This window comes from Triticum urartu, chromosome 4, assembly GCF_003073215.2.
Source record: "Triticum urartu cultivar G1812 chromosome 4, Tu2.1, whole genome shotgun sequence".
Lineage (NCBI taxonomy): Eukaryota > Viridiplantae > Streptophyta > Magnoliopsida > Poales > Poaceae > Triticum > Triticum urartu.
Genome location: NC_053025.1, coordinates 508240674 through 508266471, shown reverse-complemented (window position 1 = coordinate 508266471; position 25798 = coordinate 508240674).

Here is a 25798-nt window from a genome sequence, read left to right as displayed (position 1 = left end):
GTAATACATGTGTGAATACATAGACCATAATATGTTCCTAGTAAGCCTCTAGTTGACTAGCTCGTTGATCAATAGATGGTTGATACGTCTTCAACGTATCTATAGTTTTTGATTGCTCCATACTATTATATTATCTATTTTGGATGTTAATGGGCCTATTTTTACCCTTTTATATTATTTCGGGGACTAACCTATTAACCGGAGGCCCAGCCCAAATTGTTGTTTTTTGCTTATTTCAGTGTTTCGTAGAAATGGAATATCAAAAGGAGTCCAAACGGAATGAAACCTTCAGGAATATGATTTTTGGAACAAACGTGATCCAGTAGACTTGGAGTGGACGTCAAGAATCAATCGAGGAGGCCACGAGGCACGGGGCGCATGCCCTCCACCCTCGTGGGCCCCTTGTTGCTCCACCGAGCTACTTCTTCCTCCTATATATATCCATATACCCCGCAAACATCCAGGAGCACCACGAAAACCTAATTCCACCGCCGCAACCTTCTGTACCCAAGAGATCCCATCACGGAGGGCCTCTACATCAACTCCATGGCCCCTCCGATGATGTGTGAGTAGTTTACTTCATACCTTCGGGTCCATAGCTAGTAGCTAGATGGCTTCTTCTCTCTCTTTGGATCTCAATACCAAGTTCTCCTCGATTCTCTTGCAGATCTATTCGATGCAATCTTCTCTTGCGGTGTGTTTGTCAAGATCCGATGAATTGTGGGTTTATGATCAAGTTTATCTATGAACAATATTTGAATCTTCTCTGAATTCTTTTATGTATGATTGGTTTATCTTTGCAAGTCTCTTCGAATTATCAGTTTGGTTTGGCCTACTAGATTGATCTTTCTTGCAATGGGAGAAGTGCTTAGCTTTGGGTTCAATCTTGCGGTGCTCGATCCGAGTGACAGAAAGGGAAACGACATGTATTGTATTGTTGCCATCGAGGATAAAGATGGGGTTTACATCATATTGCATGAGTTTATCCCTCTACATCATGTCATCTTGCTTAAGGTGTTACTCTGTTCTTATGAACTTAATACTCTAGATGCATGCTGGATAGCGGTTGATGTGTGGAGTAATAGTAGTAGATGCAGAATCGTTTCAGACTACTTGTCACAGACGTGATGCCTATATACATGATCATGCCTAGATATTCTCATAATTATTCACTTTTCTATCAATTGCTCGGCAGTAATTTGTTCACCCACCGTAATTCTTATGCTCTTGAGAGAAGCCACTAGTGAAACCTAAGGCCCCCGGGTCTATTTTCCATCATACAAGTTTCCAATCTTTTTTATTTTGTAATCTTTACTTTCAATCTATATCATAAAAGTACCAAAAATATTTATCTTATTATTATTATCTCTATCAGATCTCACTCTTGCAAGTGGCCGTGAAGGGATTGACAACCCCTTTATCGCATTGGTTGCAAGGTTCTTATTTGTTTGTGTAGGTACGAGGTGACTCGCACGTGGTCTCCTACTAGATTGATACCTTGGTTCTCAAAAACTGAGGGAAATACTTATGCTGCTTTACTGCACCACCCTTTCCTCTTCAAGGGAAAACCAACGCAGTGCTCAAGAGGTAGCAAGAAGGATTTCTGGCGCCGTTGCTGGGGATATCTATGCCAAGTCAAGACATACCAAGTACCCATCACAACTCTTATCCTTCGCATTACATTATGCCATTTGCCTCTCGTTTTCCTCTCCCCCACTTCACCCTTGCCATTTTATTCGCCCTCTTTTCCTTTCCCTCTTTTTCCGTTCGCCTCTTTTTCGCTTGCTTCTTGTTTGCTTGTGTGTTGGATTGCTTGCTTGTCACGATGGCTCAATATACTGCTAAATTGTGTGAATTTGCCAATACCAACAATAATTATTTTATTAGCACTCCGATTGCTCCTCTTACCGATGCTGAATCTTGTGAAATTAATACTGCTTTGCTGAATCTTGTCATGAAAGATCCGTTTTCTGGCCTTCCTAGTGAAGATGCCGCTACCCATCTAAACAACTTTGTTGATTTGTGTGATATGCAAAATAAGAAAGATGTGGATAATGATATTGTTAAACTTAAGCTATTTCCGTTTTCACTTAGAGATCGTGCTAAAGCTTGGTTTTCGTATTTGCCTAAAAATAGTATTGATTCATGGAATAAGTGCAAAGATGCTTTTATCTCTAAGTATTTTCCTCCCACTAAGATAATCTCTCTTAGAAACGATATTATGAATTTTAAGCAACTTGATCATGAACATGTTGCACATTCTTGGGAGAGGATGAAATTAATGATACGTAATTGCCCTACACATGGTTTGAATTTATGGATGATTATACAAAAAATTTATGCCAGATTGAATTTTGCTTCTAGAAATCTTTTAGATTCGGCCGCGGGAGCACTTTTATGGAAATCACTTTAGGAGAAGCTACCAAACTCCTAGATAATATTATGGTTAATTATTCTCAATGGCACACTGAAAGATCTACTAGTAAAAAGGTGCATGCAATTGAAGAGATTAATGTTTTGAGTGGAAAGATGGATGAACTTATGAAATTGTTTGCTAATAAGAGTGCTCCTACTAATCCTAATTATATGCCTTTGTCTACTTTGATTGATAATAATAATGAATCTATGGATGTGAATTTTGTTGGTAGGAACAATTTTGGTAATAACGTGTATAGAGGTAATTTTAATTCTAGGCCGTTTCCTAGTAATTCCTCTAATAATTATGGTAATTCCTACAACAATTCTTATGGAAATTATAATAAGATTCCCCCTGATTTTGAATCTATTATTAAAGAATTTATTACTTCGCAAAAGAGTTGCAATGCTTTGATTGAAGAAAAATTGCTTAAGATTGATGAGTTGGCTAGGAACGTGGATAGAATTTCTTGATGTTGATTCTTTGAAACTTAGATCTATTCCACCTAAGCATGATATCAATGAGTCTCTCAAAGCCATGAGAATTTCCATTGATGAGTGCAAAGAAAGAACCGCTAGGATGCGTGCTAAGAAAGATTGCTTTGTGAAAGCGTGTTCTTATAGTTTTCATGATAATAAGGATGAAGATCTAAAAGTGATTGATGTGTCCCCTATTAAATCTTTGTTTTGCAATATGAATCTTGATAATGATGGGACTGAAGATGAGTCAACTTTAGTTAGATGGCGTCCCAAAAATTCGGAGTTTTTAGATCTTGATGCAAAAATTGTTAAAAGTGGGCTTAAAGAGGTAAAAACTTTAGATAGCAATGGAACCACTATCTTGGATTTCAAGGAATTTAATTATGATAATTTATATTTGATAGATTGTATTTCCTTGTTGCAATCCGTGATAAATTCTCCTCATGCTTATAGTCAAAATAAAGCTTTTACTAAACATATCGTTGATGCTTTGATGCAATCTTATGAAGAAAAGCTTGAATTAGAAGTTTCTATCCCTAGAAAACTTTATGATGAGTGGGAACCTACAATTAAAATTAAAATTAAAGATCATGAATTCTATGCTTTGTGTGATTTTGGTGCTAGTGTTTCCACAATCCCGAAAACTATGTGTGATTTGCTAGGTTTCCATGAATTTGATGATTGTTCTTTAAACTTGCACCTTGCGGATTCCACTATTAAGAAACCTATGGGAAAGATTAATGATGTTATTATTGTTGAAAATAGTAATTATGTGCCCATAGATTTCATTGTTATTGATATAGATTGCAATCCTTCATGTCCTATTATCCTTGGTAGACATTTCCTTAGAACGATTGGTGCAATTATTGATATGAAGGAAGGGAATATTAAATTCCAATTTCCATTAAGGAAAGGCATGGAACAGTTCCCTAGAAAGAAATTTAAATTACCATATGAATCTATTATGAGAGCCACTTATGGATTGCCTACCAAAGATGGCAATACCTAGATCTATCTTCGCTTTTATGCCTAGCTAAGGGCGTTAAACGATAGCGCTTGTTGGGAGGCAACCCAATTTTATTTTTATTACTTGATTTTTGCTCCTGTTTAGTAATAAATAATTTATCTAGCCTCTGTTTTGGTTGTGTCTTTTGTGTTTAATTAGTGTTTGTGCCAAGTAGAACCGTTGGGAAGACCTAGGGAAAGTCTTTTTGATCTTGCTGTAAAAAAAGAAACAGTAGCGCTCACGAGAATTGCTGCCATTTTTTATTGGAGAGTGATATTTAGTTAATTCTTTTTGCAGATGAGTAATAGATAAATTCCTCACGTCCAGCAATTTATTTTGGAATTTTTGGAGTTCCAGAAGTTTGCGTTAGTTACAGATTACTATAGACTGTTCTGTTTTTCACAGGTTTTGTTTTTCGTGTGTTGTTTGCTTATTTTGATGAATCTATGGCCAGTAAAAGAGTTTATAAACCATACAGAAGTTGGAATATAGTAGGTTTAACACCAATATAAATCAAGAATGAGTTCATTACAGTACCTGGAAGTGGTGTTTTGTTTTCTTTCGCTAACGGAGCTCACGAGATTTTTCTGTTAAGTTTTGTGTTGTGAAGTTTTCAAGTTTTGGGTAAAGATTTGATGGATTATGGAACAAGGAGTGGCAAGAGCCTAAGCTTGGGGATGCCCATGGCACCCCAAGGTAAAATACAAGGACACAAAAAAGCCTAAGCTTGGGGATGCCCCGGAAGGCATCCCCTCTTTTGTCTTCCTTCATCAGTAACTTTACTTGGAGCTATATTTTTATTCGCCACATGATATGTGTTTTGCTTGGAGTGTCTTGTATGATTTGAGTCTTTGCTTTTTAATTTACCACAATCATCCTTGCTGTACACACCTTTTGAGAGAGACACGCATGAATTAGAATTTATTAGAATACTCTATGTGCTTCACTTATATCTTTTGAGTTATATAGTTTTTGCTCTAGTGCTTCACTTATATCTTTTAGAGCACGGTGGTGGTTCTATTTTATAGAAATAATTGATCTTTCATGCTTCATTTACATTATTTTGAGAGTCCTTTAGAACAACATGGCAATTTTCTTTTAGGCATAATAAAAACTTTCATATAAGTGCATTGAATACTAAGAAAAGTTTGATACTTGATAAATTTTTTTGAGATATGGAGATGGTCGTATTAGAGTCATGCTAGTTGAGTAGTTGTGAATTTGAGAACTACTTGTGTTGAAGTTTGTGATTCCCGTAGCATGCACGTATGGTGAATCGTTATGTGATGAAGTCGGAGCATGATTTATTTATTGATTGCCTTCCTTATGAGTGGCGGTCGGGGACGAGCGATGGTATTTTTATACCAATCTATCCCCCTAGGAGCATGCGCGTAGTACTTTGTTTCGATAACTAATAGATTTTTGCAATAAGTATGTGAGTTCTTTATGACTAATGTTGAGTCCATGGATTATACGCACCCTCACTCTTCCACATTTGCTAGCCTCTCTAGTACCACACAACTTTTGCCGGTACCATAAACCCACCATATACCTTCCTCAAAACAGCCACCATACCTACCTATTATGGCATTTCCATAGCCATTCCGAGATATATTGCCATGCAACTTTCCACTGTTCTGTTATTATGACACGCTTCATCATTGTCATATTGCTTTTCATGATCATGTAGTTGACATCGTATTTGTGGCAAAGCCACCATTCATAATTCTTTCATACATGTCACTCTTGATTCATTGCATATCCCGGTACACCGCCGGAGGCATTCACATAGAGTCATATTTTGTTCTAAGTATCGACTTGTAATTCTTGAGTTGTAAGAAAATAAAAGTGTGGTGGTCATCATTAGAGCATTGTCCCATGTGAGGAAAGGATGATGGAGACTATGATTCCCCCACAAGTCGGGATGAGACTCCGGACGAAAAAAAAGAGGCCAAAAAAAGGGGAAGGAGGCCCAAATAAAAAAATAAAAAAATAAAAATGAGAGAAAAAGAGAGAAGGGACAATGTTACTATCCCTTTTCCACACTTGTGCTTCAAAGTAGCACCATTATCTTCATGATAGAGAGTCTACTATGTTGTCACCTTCATAAACTAGTGGGAATTTTACATTATAGAACTTGGCTTGTATATTCCAATGATGGGCTTCCTCAAATTGCCCTAGGTCTTCGTGAGCAAGCAAGTTGGATGCACACCCACTTAGATTCTTTTGTTGAGCTTTCATACACTTATAGCTCTAGTGCATCTGTTGCATGGCAATCCCTACTCACTCACATTGATATCTATTAATGGGCGTCTCCATAGTGTGTTGATACGCCTAGTTGATGTGAGACTATCTTCTCCCTTTTGTCTTCTCCACAACCACCATTCTATTCCACCATAGTGCTATATCCAGGGCTCACGCTCATATATTGCGTGAAGATTGAAAAAGTTTGAGAACATCAAAAGTATGAAACAATTGCTTGGCTTGTCATCGGGATTGTAAATGATTTAGTATTTTGTGTGATGAAGATAGAGCATAGCCAGACTATATGATTTTGTAGGGATAACTTTCTTTAGCCATGTTATTTTGAGAAGACATGATTGCTTAGTTAGTATGCTTGAAGTATTATTATTTCTATGTCAATATTAAACTTTTATCTTGAATATTTCAGATCTGAACATTCATGCCACAATAAAGAAAAAATTACATTGATAAATATGTTAGGAACCATTCCACTTCAAAAATTCTGTTTTTATCATTTACCTACTCGAGGATGAGTACGAATTAAGCTTGGGGATGCTTGATACGTCTCCAACGTATCTATAATTTTTGATTGCTCCATGCTATTATATTATCTATTTTGGATGTTAATGGGCTTATTTTTACACTTTTATATTATTTTTGGGACTAACCTATTAACTGGAGGCCCAGCCCAAATTGATGTTTTTTGCCTATTTCTGTGTTTTGTTGAAAAGTAATATCAAACGGAGTCCAAACGGAATGGAACCTTCGGGAACGTGATTTTTGGAACAAACGTGATCCAAGAGACTTGGAGTGAACGTTAAGAATCAATCGAGGAGGCCACGAGGCAGGGGGACGCGCCCTCCACCCTCGTGGGCCCCTCGTTGCTCCACCAACCTACTTCATCCTCCTATATATATCCATATACCCCGCAAACATCCATAAGCACCACGAAAACCTAATTCCACCGCCGCAACCTTCTGTACCCAAGAGATCCCATCACGGAGGGCCTCTACATCAACTCCATGGCCCCTCCGATGATGTGTGAGTAGTTTACTTCATACCTTCGGGTCCATAGCTAGTAGCTAGATGGCTTCTTCTCTCTCTTTGGATCTCAATACCAAGTTCTCCTCGATTCTCTTGCAGATCTATTCGATGTAATCTTCTTTTGCGGTGTGTTTGTCGAGATCCGATGAATTGTGGGTTTATGATCAAGTTTATCTATGAACAATATTTGAATCTTCTCTGAATTCTTTTATGTATGATCGGTTTATCTTTGCAAGTCTCTTCAAATTATCAGTTTGGTTTGGCCTACTAGATTGATCTTTCTTGCAATGGGAGAAGTGCTTAGTTTTGGGTTCAATCTTGCGGTGCTCGATCCCAGTGACAGAAAAGGAAACGACACGTATTGTATTGTTGCCATAGAGGATAAAAAGATAGGGTTTACATCATATTGCATGAGTTTATCCCTCTACATCATGTCATCTTGCTTAAGGCGTTACTCTGTTCTTATGAACTTAATACTCTAGATGCATGCTGGATAGCGGTCGATGTTGTAACATCCCAAATTTTCAATTTGGAATGTTATACATTAGATCATCACTGCATATCATAATTTTGTTTGCTCTTGTCCTGATCCAGAAATCCTATGCAACTCAAGGACCCACGGAGAGAGTTGGGGGTTTCGTTATTTTCATATTTGAGTTTTCTCAAATTTTGAAGATAGGATCATTTGATTTTATTTATTTTATCTTCAATTATTTCCATTATAGAAATATGAGAGAGGGAATAAAATGACTTTCCCAAAATAAAGAAATATTGAAGATTTAATAAAAAATCAAATAAGATTTTATTTCGGAGTTTTGGCTAGTTTTTTTAATTTAGGAAAAATTGCATGTTTTTCAAAACTGCATTTTAGGGCCAAGAAAATGTTCATCTCGTTCTAAATATTTTATTTAGGCGGTGAAAATTTATTTTGGCATTTATAAAATTTTATTTTATTTTCTAGGATTTTTCTTAGTTTCGGTGGAATTGTTTTAAAAAAAATTGTTCGCGCGCCCGACTGGGCCGAAGGCCCAACCGAGCCGGGCCAAGCCCGCGCCGCCGCCGTCACCCGCACCGGCTCGGGACCGGAGTCCCGAGCGAAGCCGCCGCCGCCGCCCGAGTCCGGGAGGAGCACGCCTCCCGAGACGACCCCTTTCCCAAGCCACCTCGCCCCCCACCCATAAATACTTGCCGCCACCCCACCCCGCCACCTCGCCCCGCCCCGCCTCCCGCAACCGCCGCACGCTACCGCTTGCCGCGCCGCTCACCACCGCCTGCCGCAGCCGCCGCCGCCGCTTGCCGCGCCGCCCGTCGACGACGCCGCCCCACCCCGCCGGAGCCCCGAGCCGCCGGAGTCCGATGAGATAGCCGCGCCGTTCGCCGCCGGTTTTCCGAAGAAAACAGATTCGGTTTTTTTTGAAAACCCTAGGTTTTTTTATTTTATTAGATCGGTTTTATCGGTTTCTTTTTTCTAGCGAGGGTTCGCTCATTTGTTCGTTTTAACGGAAGAGTTCGCCGTTTAGTTTCAGATAACGAACATTCGTTCGTTAATCTGTTCGTCAGTTTTTCTTTTTCTTGGATTTTCCGCGATTATTTTTGATCGTGATTTTTGATCCGATTTTCATTTTAGTTTAACTTTTCGCTCGTTTATCGGAATCAGGCGATTCAAGCGCCTAGAGTTTCGTCTCGAAACCCACTTTCTGTTTAAACAACTCAAACAAGTTTTTGCTTCTGTAAAATTTGACTTAGGTCCAGATTAGTAATCGAAGCTTGTTTTCTTTCGCCGTTTGACTTTCGTTGTTTCGTTCGATTTTGTTTCTTTTGCAAACCGGAGTTCTTAAGTTGAACCTTCTGGTTAGATCTCTTATTTGAGTTTTACCTGTGCATTAGATGAATACTTATTGTTTGCGTTAGAGTACCCGGAGTGCGTCGCTTGCTACTTCGAATCTCTAGGTTTCGCGGATCATCGGCAAGGCAAGTAACACTTTGATCATACCTCTTACTACCCAGTTTTAATGCATTAGATCAATCCTCAAACAATTGCATGGTTAGGATCTGAATAAATTGTGGGTTGGGAAGTAGATGAGGTAGCACCTATTACCTGTTTTATTATCAAACCCTGGGAGTTACTTCTACGTTTGCTTATGCCATGCTATGCTTGTAGACGTGGATTGGGTTTGAGTGTATCCATGACAGATGTGAGAATGTTAATTAATGGTTCAACTTAAGGTGGCAACTTTAATACACATCTGGGTGGATTGAGGCACCTGGGTATTCCAGTGATTGCCTGTTTTCTTTATGGACCGCCACCCAGGCTCAAAGGGATCATGAGATTATTCATACTAGAAACTTCCGTGTGCAGCTACAAGCTACTATGGGCACTAGCATAGTTGATTAAGTCGTGCGAACTTTTACAGTGGTAGACTAGCAGATGTAGGGGAAAGTAGGTGTAACGGTCTACCCGATCGTAAGGTGCTAGCGCTTCTGAAAGACTATGTCTCGGTCATCCGTTTCTCAAACACCATGTAGTGCAAGAATCCCAATGGAGGAGATCGACTCTTGTGGAGAAAAGTGCACAAACCTCTGCAGAGTGTATAAAACTAATCATGGTTAGCCGTGTCCCCGGTTATGGACATCTTGAGTATCTAGTACTTGGATTATCATGTGAATCTCATCATGTGACTTTAATTAATTTTGTCGGGTATTAATGATGATGTTTAATTGGGATTGAGAGGGTGTCTATGCTCTCAATGTTTAACAACTACCATGATAGTTAAATAAAATGTTTATTCCTTTGCAGTAGGGAAAAATTGGCTTTGCGCAAAACTGTAACCATAGAGCTTTCCACCAGCCAAATATGCATGTAGTGATAGCATTATTCTATTCTTGCTCTACTATGTTACTTTGCCAGCATATTCCATGTGCTGACCCGTTTTCGGGCTGCAATGTTCATGTTGCAGACTTTTCAGACGACGAGTAAGGAGCCTTAGGTCGTGGTTCTATACTCAGTGATGCCGTTGGAGTTGATGGACTCACTTATCTTCCAAGCTTTCCACTGTTATCGTTAATAGATGGCCTTAAGCCATATTATTTTGTGATAAGGTTTCTTTTGAGACACTCGTTGTAATAAGTGTGTGATTGCTACTCTATTATAAATCCTTCAAGTACTATGCGTGTCAGCATTACTGATCCAGGGATGAAAATGAAGCACAGAGATCAGACTGTTTGAGGTCTGGTCACTACAAGATGGTATCAAAGCACATGCTGACTGTAGGACATGACCACTAAGCTAAAGCCCTAGATCACTACTCACTCTTCTCATTTCTGACTCCTCATCTTTTCTACTCTTTTAGGATGGCGGATGCAAGGAACAAGTTCACGCAACCGGATGAAGATACACCCTTTGGACGCCACCTGAAGGAAGTCACTAAGTATCTGAACATCGGAGTACCAAGCTTCACCGGGACCTACAACGCCACTTTACCCGAAGAGGAGCGTTGGATGATTCAAGTTCAAGTTCCAGGAAGGACGTTCGCGCCAGTCACCGAGCCCATAGAGTTTTCCTTTGATGCACCAACCTGGAGTCTAGGAAAGAGCATGGCAGCCCACATCGCCATGGGACGTATTGGAGAAGTTTACCGCAATGATCTCAAGGATACTATCTACCAGATTTGTGGGCGCCGAGATGAGCAATGGGAGATGATCAGCACCAGGAAGGATAGATCAATCGCAGCTTTTATCCAGGAGTTAAACCAGCACATTCGACGTCAGGAGAACCAGATGTGCGCAGGCATGATAGATCTGAAGAAGGCGATGACAAGAATCACGGAGCTGGAGGAAGAACTCAAGTCTACACATGAAGATTATGAGGAGGAAATCGTCATACTAGTGGAGAAGAATGACGACCTGATTAAGAAGATCGGTATATTCATGGGAGAACCCACACCAGTAGAAGAAGACGAAGAACCCAAGGAGATTTTCCCAGAAGACTACATCATCATCGACGACACCGACTCTGACCTGAGCGATGATGACTATGAAGACGAAGCTGGAGCAGATATCATGGAGTCTGCAACCGAGGAATATTTCTAGTAGACCACCACATCAGTAGTAGTATTCCACCATGTAAATAGAGTAGTCCGAGCACTTTAGCGATAGTTAGACCGATTGTATGACTTGATTGATTGATTGAGTGAAATGTTTGTGTTTGTTTCATGTGCATATGGGTAGTGCTTTCTCATTAGACCTCATTCTATTCTAATCTCTCCCCTCTAAACCCATCCGATGCCTCCGAGATGTGACAATGGATTTGCATTTCCACCGGAGCTCACTCAGTTGATCCAGCAGCAGAATGCGTTGATGCAGTTGCTAGTCCAGAATCAGAATCAGGGGAACAACAACAACAACAACAACCCACCACCACCACCACCTGTTGATCACTTAACTCATTTCCTTAGAATGAATCCACCGGTGTTCTCTAGTAGCACCGAGCCTATAGTAGCAGATGATTGGCTCCGCAAGATTGGAAGGGAGTTAACCACTACAGGATGTACTGACGCTGAGAAGGTGCATTTTGCCGCACATCAGTTGGATGGACCAGCAGCATCATGGTGGGAGAATTACACTGTCACCTACCCTATAGCCACGGTGACATGGGACCAATTTCAGCAGGCTTTCTGTACAGCCCATGTTTCAGCAGGAGCTATGGCCATGAAGAAGTGTGAGTTTCACAACTTGCGACAAGGAGGATGGACAGTTGGCCAATACGTGGATGACTTTAATAAGTTAGCACGTTATGCCCCGGATGACGTTGCCACGGATGCAGCTAAGCAGGAGAAGTTTCTGGAAGGACTGAATGATGAGTTGAGTATGCAGTTGATGGTAGCAACTTTCAACAACTACCAGGAGTTGGTAGATCGTGCTCTTATGATTGAAGGGAAGCAGCAACAGATTGAGAACCGCAAGAGGAAGTATGGACAAGGGAAATACAATTCAGGAGCTCAGCAGAAGCCACGTTTTACCCCGAAAACGGGAGGACATTTTCAGCATACCCATGGAGGAGGGAGTTCGCATAATCATAATGGACCCAAGAATGGTAATGGGAATGGGGGAAGCAACGGTCAGAACCGTACCAACCCATCAACCCCGGCCAAGAGAGACCTAAGCCAAGTCACTTGTTATAAGTGTAAGAAGACCGGACATTATGCCAATAAATGTCCTGAAGCCCAGAATGGAAATGTCAATGGAATCTCTGGGAAGAAGCCGAACCCTTTCAACAGGGGACAGGTGAACCACGTTAACGTGGAGGAGGTTGAAGCCCAGCCAGATGCAGTAATAGGTAAGTTTTTGGTTAAGTCATTTACTGCAATCGTTCTTTTCGATACTGGTGCATCGCATTCATACATATCAAGGGGATTCGTGGATAAGTATAAACTGCCCACCAAGGTTCTTAGAATACCTATGTTAGTAAGCTCACCAGGAACGGAGTATATGGCCAGTAAAGGATGTTTTCAAGTGCCATTGAGTATAGGTAGGCATGTGTTTCCCTCGGATTTAATCATTTTGGAATCACAAGTTTGGATGTAATTCTAGGAATGGATTGGCTATTGATGTATGGAGGAAACATCGATTGCGCCAGTAAGTCGATTTTGCTTACCACCCCAGAGGGAAGAAGGATCAAGTATGTATCATGGCATGTGCCGAATAGGACTCAAGTAATTCCTTATCAGGAGTTGTACAGGAGGAGGTACCGGTGGTAAAGGATTTTCCGGATGTATTTCCAGAAGAGTTGCCAGGCATGCCACCGGATAGAGACATTGAGTTTTTGATTGAGCTTTTGCCAGGCACAGAACCAATATCTAAGAGACTGTATAGAATGCCTGCAAAGGATTTGGAGGAGATTAAGAAGCAAATTAAAGAGTTACTGGATAAGGGATATATTCGCCCAAGTTCGGCACCTTGGGGATCACCGGTACTTCTAGTGGAAAAGAAGAATGGATCGTTAAGGATGGTTGTTGATTATCGAGGATTGAATGAAGTGACGATCAAGAATAAGTACCCACTACCGATGATCAATGATTTGTTTGACCAATTGCAAGGAGCTAAGGTATTTTCCAAGATCGATTTGCGATCAGGATACCACCAGTTGAAGATTCGAGAGCAAGACATACCTAAGACAGCTTTCACCACAAGGTATGGGTTGTATGAGTATACCGTTATGTCATTTGGTCTGATTAACGCACCTGCCTATTTTATGAACATGATGAACAAAGTGTTTATGGAGTTTTTGGATAAGTTCGTCATAGTGTTCATTGATGATATACTGGTTTACTCGAAGAATGAATAAGAACATAAAGAACATTTGCGTTTGGTACTTGGTAAGCTCAGAGAACATCAGTTATACGCCAAGTTCAGCAAATGTGAGTATTTGTTGAAGGAAGTGGGATTCCTCGGACATGTTATATCCGGAGAAGGAATAGCCGTAGATCCCACCAAGGTTGTCACGGTGACAGATTGGGAAGCCCCAACAACAGTTGGAGAGATCCGGAGTTTTCTTGGACTCGCAGGATACTACCGGAGGTTCATTGAAAATTTCTCGAAGATTGCAAAACCTATGATGGAGTTGTTGAAGAAGGATACCAAGTTCAAATGGACTGAGGAATGTGAGGCCAGTTTCCAGGAGTTGAAGAAACATTTGGTTACATCGCCAGTGTTGATTCTGCCAGATCAGCGCAAGGATTATGAAGTATATTGCGACGCTTCATGTCGAGGACTTGGAGCAGTGCTTATGCAGGAGGGAAGAGTTGTTTCATATGCCTCACGATAGCTTAAGCCCCATGAATTGAATTATGCTACACACGACTTGGAGTTAGCAGCCGTAGTGCACGCATTAAAGACGTGGAGACATTTTCTCATCGGAAACCATTATGAGGTGTACACGGATCAGAAGAGTTTGAAGTACATCTTCATGCAGAAGGAGTTGAATCTCAGGCAAAGAAGATGGTTGGAGCTCATCAAGGATTATGATATGAGATTACATTATCATCCCAGAAAGGCTAACGTAGTAGCTGACGCTTTGAGCCGCAAGAGCCATGTCAACACACTAATGACTGGAGAGTTACCAAAGGAGTTAGCCGAGGATCTTCGCGAGCTATGTTTGGAGATAGTTCCGAGAGGCTATGTAGCAGCATTGGAGATTCAGTCTACTCTGATGGATAAGATCAGAAATGCTCAGAAGACTGACAAGGAGATTGCCACCATAAAGGAGAAGATGAGCAAAGGAAAAGTTAAAGGATTTCGTGAGGATGAACACGATACCTTATGGTTTGAGGACCGCGTTTATGTGCCTAATGACCCGGAGATTAGGAAGTTAATTCTGCAAGAGGCCCATGATTCGTCGTACTCGATTCACCCAGGAAATAGCAAGATGTATTTGGATTTGAAAGACACTTTCTGGTGGACCAGAATGAAGACGGATATTGCAGAGTATGTAGCAGTTTGTGATGTATGTCAGAGAGTAAAGGCAGAGCATCAGAAGCCAGCAGCATTGCTACAGCCATTGCCGATACCCGAATGGAAGTGGGATAAGCTAGGCATGGATTTTATCACGGGATTACCCAGGACCCGTTCAGGCTATGACTCGATATGGGTTGTAGTCGATTGCTTGACGAAGGTAGCTCATTTCATCCCAGTGAAGACCACTTATACCAGTGCTAAGTTGGCAAAGATATACATGACCAGGATCGTATGTCTGCATGGAGTTCCGAGAAGCATTGTATCAGAGAGAGGAACCCAGTTTACCTCACAGTTCTGGAATCAGTTGCACGAAACTTTGGGTACCAGGCTAGAGTTCAGTACAGCTTTTCATCCACAGACCGATGGACAGACCGAGAGAGTCAATCAGATTTTGGAGGATATGCTGAGAGCTTGTGCGCTAGATTATGGATCTAGTTGGGATGACAACTTGCCATATGCAGAGTTCTCATACAATAATAGTTATCAATCTAGTTTGAAGATGGCCCCTTTTGAAGCCTTGTATGGAAGAAGGTGTAGAACACCATTGTCGTGGGACGAAGTTGGAGACCGCCAGTTATTTGGACCAGATTTGATTAAGGAGTCTGAACAAAAGGTGAAATTGATTCGCGATAGTCTCAAGGTAGCCCAGTCCAGGCAGAAGAGCTATGTAGATTCTAAACGCAAGGAGATAGATTACGAAGCCGGAGATAGAGTTTATCTTCGTGTATCTCCACTTCGAGGAGTTAAGCGCTTTGGAGTTAAGGGAAAGTTAGCGCCACGTTTTGTGGGACCATACAGAGTTTTGGAACGCATGGGAGAAGTTGCTTATAAGTTAGAATTACCTGAGGGATTGTCGGGAGTTCACGACGTGTTCCACGTTTCCCAGTTGAAGAAGTGCCATGCAGAAATGGTGGATATATCGTTGAGAGATACAGTGCCGCTGGAAGCGATTCAGTTGGATAGTGATTTGACCTATGAGGAGAAACCAGTCAAGATTCTCAAGTATGCCAGCCGAGTCACCCGCAGCAAGGTTATCAAGTTTTGCAAAGTTCAGTGGAGCCACCACACCGAGGATGAAGCCACCTGGGAGCGGGAGGAAGATCTGCTGAAGGACCACCCTCACCTATTCTCTAGCCAACCCGAATCTCGAGGGCGAGATTCATCTTAAGGGGGTAGGTTTGTAACATCCCAAATTTTCAATTTGGAATGTTATACATTAGATCATCACTGCATATCATAATTTTATTTGCTCTTGTCCTGATCCAGAAATCCTACGCAACTCAAGGACCCACGGAGAGAGTTGGGGGTTTCGTTATTTTCATATTTGAGTTTTCTCCAATTTTGAAGATAGGATCATTTGATTTTATTTATTTTATCTTCAATTATTTCCATTATAGAAATATGAGAGAGGGAATAAAATGACTTTCCCAAAATAAAGAAATATTGAAGATTTAATAAAAAAATCAAATAAGATTTTATTTCGGAGTTTTGGCTAGTTTTTTTTGAATTTAGGAAAATTGCACGTTTTTCAAAACTGCATTTTAGGGCCAAGAAAATGTTCATCTCGTTCTAAATATTTTATTTAGGCGGTGAAAATTTATTTTGGCATTTTTAGAATTTTATTTTATTTTCTAGGATTTTTCTTAGTTTCGGCGGAATTGTTTTAAAAAAATCTGTTCGCGCGCCCGAGTGGGCCGAAGGCCCGCCGAGCCGGGCCAAGCCCACGCCGCCGCCTTCTCCCGCACCGGCTCCGGACCGGAGTCCCGAGTGAAGCCGCCGCTGCCGCCCGAGTCCGGGAGGAGCACACCTCCCGAGACGGCCCCTTCCCTAAGCCACCTCGCCCCCACCCATAAATACCCGCCGCCGCCACCCCACCCCGCCACCCGCAGCCGCCGCACGTCGTCGCTTGCCGCACCGCTCGCCGCCGCCCGCCGTCGACGCTGCCCCACCCCGCCGGAGTCCGACGAGGTAGCCGCGCTGTTCGCTGCCGGTTTTCCGAAGAAAATTGATTTGTTTTTTTAAAACCCTAGGTTTTTTATTTTATTAGATCGGTTTTATCAGTTTCTTTATTCTAGCGAGCGTTCGCTCGTTCGTTCATTTTAACGGACGAATTCACTGTTTAGTTTCAGATTCGTTCGTTAATCTATTCGTCAGTTTTTCTTTTTCTCGGATTTTCCGTGATTATTTCTAATCGCGATTTTTGATCCGATTTTCGTTTTAGTTTAACTTTTCACTCATTTATCGGAATCAAATGATTCAAGCGCCTAGAGTTTCGTCTCGAAACCTTCTTTCCGTTGAACCAACTCAAACAAGTTTTTGCTTCTGTAAAATTTGACTTAGGTCCATATTAGTAATTGAAGCTTGTTTTCTTTCGTCGTTTGACTTTCGTTGTTTCATTCGATTTTGTTTCTTTTGCAAACCGGAGTTCTTAAGTTGAACCTTCTGGTTAGATCTCTTATTTGAGTTTTACCTATGCATTAGATGAGTACTTATTGTTTGCTTGTTTGTTTGCGTTAGAGTACCCGGAGTGCGTCGCTTGCTACTTCGAATCTCTAGGTTTCGCGGATCATCGGCAAGGCAAGTAACACTTTGATCATACCTCTTACTACCCAGTTTTATTGCATTAGATCAATCCTCGAACAATTTCATGGTTAGGATCTAAATAAATTGTGGGTTGGGAAGTAGATGAGGTAGCACCTATTACCTGTTTTATTATCAAACCCTCAGAGTTACTTCTATGTTTGCTTATGCCATGCTATGCTTGTAGACGTGGATTGGGTTTGAGTGTATCCATGACAGATGTGAGAATGTTAATTAATGTTTCAACTTAAGGTGGCAACTTTAATACACATCTGGGTGGATTGAGGCACCTGGGTATTCCAGCGATTGCCTGTTTTCTTTATGGACCGCCACCCAGGCTCAAAGGGATCATGAGATTATTCATACTAGAAACTTCCGTGTGCAGCTACAAGCTACTGTGGGCTCTAGCATAGTTGATTAAGTCGTGCGAACTTTTACAGTGGTAGACTAGCAGATGTAGGGGAAAATAGGTGTAACGGTCTACCCGATCGTAAGGTGCTAGCACTTCTGAAAGAATATGTCTCGGTCATCCGTTTCTCAAACACCATGTAGTGCGAGAATCCCAACGGAGGAGATCGACTCTTGTGGGGAAAAGTGCAAAAACCTCTGCAGAGTGTATAAAACTAATCATGGTTAGCCGTGTCCCCGGTTATGGACATCTTGAGTATCTAGTACTTGGATTATCATGTGAATCTCATCATGTGACTTTAATTAATTTTGTTGGGTATTAATGATGATGTTTAATTGGGATTGAGAGGGTGTCTACGCTCTCAATGTTTAACAACTACCATGATAGTTAAATAAAATCTTTATTCCTTTGCAGTAGGGAAAAATTGGCTTTGCGCAAAACTATAACCATAGAGCTTTCCACCAGCCAAATATGCATGTACTGATAGCATTATTCTGTTCTTGCTCTACTGTGTTACTTTGCCAGCATATTCCATGTGCTGACCCGTTTTCGGGCTGCAACATTCATGTTGCAGAATTGTCAGACGACGAGTAAGGAGCCTTAGGTCGTGGTTCTATACTCAGTGATGCCGTTGGAGTTGATGGACTCACTTATCTTCCAAGCCTTCCACTGTTATTGTTAATATATGGCCTTAAGCCATATTATTTTGTGATAAGTTCTCTTTTGAGACACTCGTTGTAATAAGTGTGTGATTGCTACTCTATTATAAATCCTTCAAGTACTGTGCGTGTCAGCATTACTGATCCAGGGATGACACTGAAGCACAAAGATCAGACTGTTTGAGGTCTGGTCGCTACAGATGTGTGGAGTAATAGTAGTAGATGCAGAATCATTTCGGTCTACTTGTCACGGACGTGATGCCTATATACATGATCATGCCTAGATATTCTCATAATTATTCGCTTTTCTATCAATTGCTCGACAGTAATTTGTTCACCCACCGTCATACTTATGCTCTTGAGAGAAGCCACTAGTGAAACCTATGGCCCCCGGGTCTATTTTCCATCATACAAGTTTCCAATCTATTTTATTTTGAAATCTTTAATTTCAATCTATATCATAAAAATACCAAAAATATTTATCTTATTATTATTATCTCTATCAGATCTCACTCTTGCAAGTGGCCGTGAAGGGATTGACAACCCCTTTATCGCGTTGGTTGCGAGGTTCTTATTTGTTTGTGTAGGTACGAGGTGACTCGCACGTGGTCTCCTACTGGATTGATACCTTGGTTCTCAAAAACTGAGGGAAATACTTGCGCTGCTTTACTGCACCACCCTTTCCTCTTCAAGGGAAAACCAACGCAGTCTCAAGAGGTAGCAATGGTCGTGGTTTCCTGACTATGGACATTGGATGTCATTGATAATGGGATCACATCGTTGGGAGAAGATGTCATGGACAAGACCCAATCCTAAGCGTAGCACAAGATCGTGTAGTTCGTTTGCTAAAGCTTTTCTAGTGTCAAGTATCATTTCCTTAGACCATGAGATTGTGCAACTCCCGGATACCGTAGGAATGGGCAAGATAACCCTGATAAACAGGCCATGCCCAATGACCCAGACGATGATAGTTATCGTCTAGTCTCCGAGGATGAAGAGAGCCTCGGCAATGAGGACTTCATCGTGCCTGAGGCACCCCTCGAGGAGGAGTGCTTCAAGTGCCAGCTAATAGCCACTGCAAGAAGCCTGGAGAAGAAGCAGCAGTAGCTCCAAGCTGATCAAGACCTGCTCATTGATAGGTGGACTGATGTCCTGGCAGCCGAGGAATACGGCCTCAAGCACCCAACCAAGAGTTACCCAAAGCGCAGACTGCTACCTCGGTTCGATGAGGAGGCACCAGATCCCATACCTCCCTCATGCAATGCGGATCAACCACCACGTGGTCGGGATAGTGCGGCGGACCAACCACCCCGCGGTCAGGATAAAACGGCAACTCGGGCCGAACAACGGCTCGCCCCACCGCCTCGCAAAAACAGGGACAGAACATCTCGGGACCATACATACGACCTTCGGCAGGAGCTGGACAGTAGAGCAGGACACACCAGATCAATCTACGGATCGCGAGGACGCCTCCCGACTCGGGATGACGGCCACCTATTCAGACGTGACAAACCTAGTCACACGCGGGCTGATAACCGCAGACGGACTTCATCGGAAGTGCGCCGTGACGCGGCCCGATATAGAGGCACCGCACACCCTCTCTGCTTCACAAATGAGGTACTGGATCACGAATTCCCCGAGGGATTCAAGACCGTCAATATTGAATCATACGACGGAACAACCGATCCCGCAGTATGGATTGAGGACTTTATCCTCCACATCCCCATGGCCCGCGGAGACGACCTCCATGCCATCAAATACCTCCCACTAAAACTCAACGGGCCAGCTCGACACTGGCTAAACAGCCTGCCCGAGAATTCCATGGCAGCTGGGAGGACTTGGAAGAGGCCTTCCTTGACAACTTCAAGGTACATATGTCCGGCCACCCGATGTCGATGACTTAAGCCACGTAGTTCAACAACCTGGAGAATCAGCCAGAAAATTCTGGACTAGGTTCCTAACCAAAAAGAACCAGATCGTTGACTGTCCGGATGCCGAAGCCCTAGCGGCCTTTAAACACAACATCCGGGACGAATGGCTAGCATGCCACCTTGGCCAAGAAAAGCCGAAGTCCATGGCAGCCCTTACGGCACTCATGGCCCGCTTTTACGCGGGTGAGGACAAGTGGCTGGCTCATAGTAAAAACACAACGAGACAGGCCCCTCCGAGGCCAAGAACAGCTCCGGCAAGCTCCGGCACAACAGACACAAACGCCGAAGCAATGGCGACAACACCGATGACACCACCATTAACGCCGGATTCAGCGGCTCCAAGTCCGGCCAACAAAAGAAGCCCTACAAAAGGAACAGTGAGGGACCATCCAGCCTGGATCGCATACTCGATCGTCCGTGCCAGATACATGGTACCCCAGATAAACAAGCCAATCACACCAACAGAGACTATTGGGTTTTCAAACAGGCTATCAAGTTAAATGTCGAAAACAAAGAAAAGGGATCACAAAGTGAGGACGAGGACGAAGAGCCCTGGCAGCCGAACACTGGGGGGCAGAAGAAATTTCCCCCTCAAGTCAAAATGGTGAACATGATATACGCTACACACATCCCCAAAAGGGAGCATAATCGAGCACTTAGGGATGTCTACGCGGTAGAGCGAGTCGCCCCAAAATTCAATCCGTGGTCATCATTTCCGATCACCTTCGATCGTCGAGACCACCCAACTAGTATCCGGCATGGTGGTTCAGCCGCACTGGTCCTCAACCCAATCATCGACAGATTTCACCTAACACGAGTCCTAATGGACGGTGGTAGCAGCCTCAACCTCCTCTATCAGGACACAGTGCGGAAGATGAGCATTGACCCCTCACGAATCAAACCAACAAAGACTACTATTAAAGGAGTCATACCAAGCATAGAGTCCCGTTGTACGGGCTCAATCACGTTGGAGGTGGTTTTCGGTTCTCTAGAAAACTTCCGAAGCGAAGAGCTAATCTTCGATATCGTCCCCTTCCGCAGCGGCTACCACGCACTGCTCGGACGAACCGCGTTTGCTAGATTCAATGTAGTACCACACTATGCTTATCTCAAGCTCAAGATGCCCAGTCCACGCGGCGTCATAACAGTCAATGGCAATACGGAACGCTCCCTCCGGACAAAGGAGCACGCCGCCGCCCTAGCAGCAGAGGTACGGAGCGGCCTTCGTAAGCAGCACCATAGTATGGCTGCCGAGCCCGTGGACATCACTAAGAGGTTCCGGACTACACTGCAACAGGACAGCGCGGATCGTCAAGAGCTCGATTAGCAACTCGGCCTCTGTCCCAGTCCCGACAAAGTAGCGGCATTCGTACCAGCGTACATAATTACGCACTCAAAATTCCATGGACATCGACGGAGGCCCAAGCTAGCCCAGGATCTACAGTTCGGCTCGACCGATCCCGGACACACATATAACTTTACTACTTCCTTTTTTCCCTTTTTTTCTTTTACAGGTTTCTCTTATGCGAGCCTCTTTCGACGGCCTGATTTAAGGTCCTGTCAAAGGACAAATACACCGGATCGACATGGAGCATAGGCGCACAGGGGCAGCCCTAGAGGCCAATCCAACGATTACTATAACCGTTCTTGGACCCACGCGCAGCTCGCCTCCGGTTGTGGCATGTCAAATAGCCGTTTGCTTATTGCATTATTTTGTACTAATGCGCTTGGACGCATTAACCCAACTATAATGGAAACAGTTCTTGATCCAAGTTCAAGGGCCCCAGGTCCTATATCTGTTCTCCCTCTGTTTTCCTTTAAATTACTTATTTTCTAGCAACCGTACACTCTGGTACGTTTCATATTTGCCAGGGGCTCCACACCGCCCCACGATACGGCAAAAAAGTCTGAACAATCCTTAAAGATAAGTTCGGCACCCCGAATTTAGCATTATATGCATTGGCTCCAAATCATGTCTTTGGTCAATAGTTGGGTTGCCCGGCTCCTGTGCTTGCTACCCTACGTTCCGCTAAATCGGCTAGGGTAGTAAAGGGAGAACTACTGCGATTGTGCCCTGGCCTTGACCAGATGAGCACCTCAGTAGAGAAAGCCGAAAACTGACTGTCATGATACGGCGAGAGCCGGTCAACTATTCGAGGGTTACAAATCATTGGAGATTTTTTCCGTATTATGCGAAAGATCGGCACTTCCCGATCACATGCTGACAACACCCTGACTAGAACCAGGGGCTATGCCCATGCTTTATTATAAGACTCCTATGGCTAAGTGAGGGTGTTTAAGCCGTATAGTCCGATTGCCTTGTTCGTTGCGCTAAACAACTCCTTCGAGGACCATATAATTGGATCAAGATTGTTTAGATTCCATCCCGAACACCTTCGCACTACCTACGTGAGGGCAGAAGCAGATGACTGGCCAACCCTCAGATTACATACAACACGGTCGCATAGGAGGAAACAATTAAATCATAACAAAATTACACCACAAAACAGACTTTGTTTTTTATAATACAAGGCAAAGGCAACATGAATACATTTATTCAAATACAACATCCTGCGAACATTGTGCTGCCTCAAGGCGAGACCCCTCCAGGACATCCACAAAATACCATTCGGGTGTGCGGTCCTCCTTGCCCTCCGGTGGCCCAATGGTCACTTCGACGGCGTCCATCTTCGCCCACCACATCTTGAAACAGGCGAAGGCCATGCGTGCACCTTTAATGCAGGCCGAGCGCTTGACGACGTCCAGTCGAGGGAAGGCGTTCACCATCCGCCTCACGAGTCCGAAGTAGCTGCTTGGCATAGCTTCGGCTGGCCATAGCCGGTTTATCAAATCCTTCATGGCTAGTTCGGCCACCCTATGAAGCTCCACCAGCTGTTTCAGCTGATCTGTGAAGGACACGGGATGCTCTGGCGCCGCATACTGCGACCAGAATAGCTTCTCCGTATAACCCCCTCCTTCGGCTCGATAGAACTCCGCGGTGTCTGATACACTGTGTGGTAAATCCGCAAAAGCTCCTGGGGAACTCTGAACCCGGGTTAGTAAAAGGTACTGCTTCTCCGCATACTTGCTTTGCATCTTAAATGCCTTACCCGCCGTGATCTTCTTGGCCTCCTGGATCTCCTGGAGGGCGGCCTGGGCCTCATTCTATGCGGTCTCCGCGCTCTGACGAGCCTTGGTGAGTTTGGCCCCTTGAACTGACACATCATGCTCCATGGCCTCGCATTTTTACACCGCATCCTGGAGCTCCTGCTAGACTTCTTTGACCCGGGCCTTGGACTTCTTGCGGGCGGCTTGCTGCTGGATAGCCTTCTTCACGGCCTCGCCTAGGGCCTTCTTCAGGGCCTCGACCTCGGTCGCGGCTCCTGCACATATTACGACACCGCGGTTAATATACAGCGCCTACTCCTTCCGAATACACAGCAAGTCGTCACTCAGCTTGCTTCTCCTGGAGCCGAATCTTAACCTCGCCGAGCTCGTTCTCGGTCCGCTCCAGCCTCTGCCTCAGTTCAGAGACTTCGGCAGCATGCGAGGTTGCGGCCAACAGCAACGCCTGCTTATTCATACATATTACGTTAGTCTCCTACAAAAAAAGATTGATCCTCTGTCCGGTTATTCTTGTCGAACGCCGGACAGTGTCTCAGGGGCTACCATCTACACGGGGTTTTTTCTCTTTCTTACCTCGAAACCTGTCAACAGGCTGCTGCAGGCTTCATTCAGTCCACTCTTGGCATACTGAATCTTCTCGATCACCACACCCATAAGGACACGGTGCTCGTCCACGACGAAGGCGCCTCGAAGCGCCTCCATCAGGTTATCCGGCGCCCCTGGATGGACAGGGGCCACCGACGGAAGCGGCGCATCCCCCTCCTTCAAAGGGGGCTGCTCGCCCGACTTCGGAGCCATATGGGCCTCCGGAATCGTATTTGGCTGAGGGCCGAACTAGATGCGGCACTCTTCACCAATCTCCATGGGGATCGGCTCCCCCATGTGTCCGGCAGTAGAGGTCTCGCCTTTGGCACCTCCCGGACAGCGTCCTGGGCTCCTCCCCGGTTCGGAGCGGTCCTCCGGGATAACACTTCGGTGTCGTCCCTGGCCTCGGGGGAATAAGCAGGCGGTGGGGACATGCTCGCCATCTCCGACGGAGCCAACGAACCTCCAGATGAGGATCGCTAGATAAGGTCACGGGCCGGACTACAATAGCACAATTAACTATGTCAAGATAATGACGAGAAAGGGCCGGAGACACGCATGAGCGAGCCGTGTCACTTACGATGCGGCCTGGGGCTTATTGTGGGGGCGTCTTTCTGGACTGCTATCAATGTCCCACAGGGGGTTGACCGCTGGGACGCTCTTCCCCTTCTTGGGCGCTTCCGCCTCCGGTTGTGCCAAAGCCGCCCTCTTCTTCCTTCTCTCCTCAGGGGGATGGTTTTTTTCCTCCTCTTCCTCGCCATTGTCCTCAGGGACAGAGGAATGAGCTTCATCGTCTTCGGACGTCACTCATGAAGTACCCTTGCGACGGGGGCCACCCTTGGCCCCCTTGGCCTTCTTCTCCGGTGCCTTATACGGCGCCGACACTAGCATCTTTGCTAGACGCGGGATGGCCGGTTCTTCAGGCAGCGGAGCCGGACACTGGATCCGCTTCGCCCTCTCCATCCAGTCATGGAAATACAATGATAAGCTCAGACATCATCCTTGAAACGATTAAGTTGGGGATACATCGAAAAATAGCATACCTCGCTGGCGAGGTGTTTACAATCATGACCACGGTCTGAATCCGTGGACGGCGGTTCCTTGTTGCCCTTAAAGAGCAACTTCCATGCGCCTACGTGAGTAGTCTCGAAGAGCCTCACCAGGGTCTGATGCTTCTTCGGTTTGAACTCCCACAGAAGACAGCTTCGGCGCTAGAATGGAAGGATCTGGCGAACCAACATCACCTGGATCACATCAACGAGCTTGACTTTCTTGGTTGCCATGCTTTGAACGCGCGTCTGCAGCGCTATCACCTCGTCAGGGGAACCCCAGTCCGGACTCTTCTCGACCCAGGAGGTGAGTCGCATGGGAGCGCCGGTGCGGAATTCGGCAGCTACGGCCCAGGTGGTGCCACGAGGTTCTGTGATGTAGAACCACTGCTTCTGCCACTCCTTTACTGTGTCCACAAAAGTACCTTTGGGCCAGGAGACGTTGGACAGCTTACTCACCATAGCTCCTCCGCACTCCGCGTGCTGGACATCCACCACCTTCGGCTTCATGTTAAAGACTTTGAGCCATAGCCCGAAGTGGGGTTGGATGCGGAGGAAGGCCTCACACACGACGATAAACACCGAGATGTTGAGGAAGGAATTCGGGGAGAGATCATGGAAATATATCCCATAATAATACATCAGCCCGCGGACGAAAGGGTGGAGTGGAAACCCTAGCCCGCGGAAGAAATGGGGGAGGAACACTACCCTCTCGGTGGGCTTCGGTGTGGGGACGACTTGTCCCTAGGTCGGCAGGC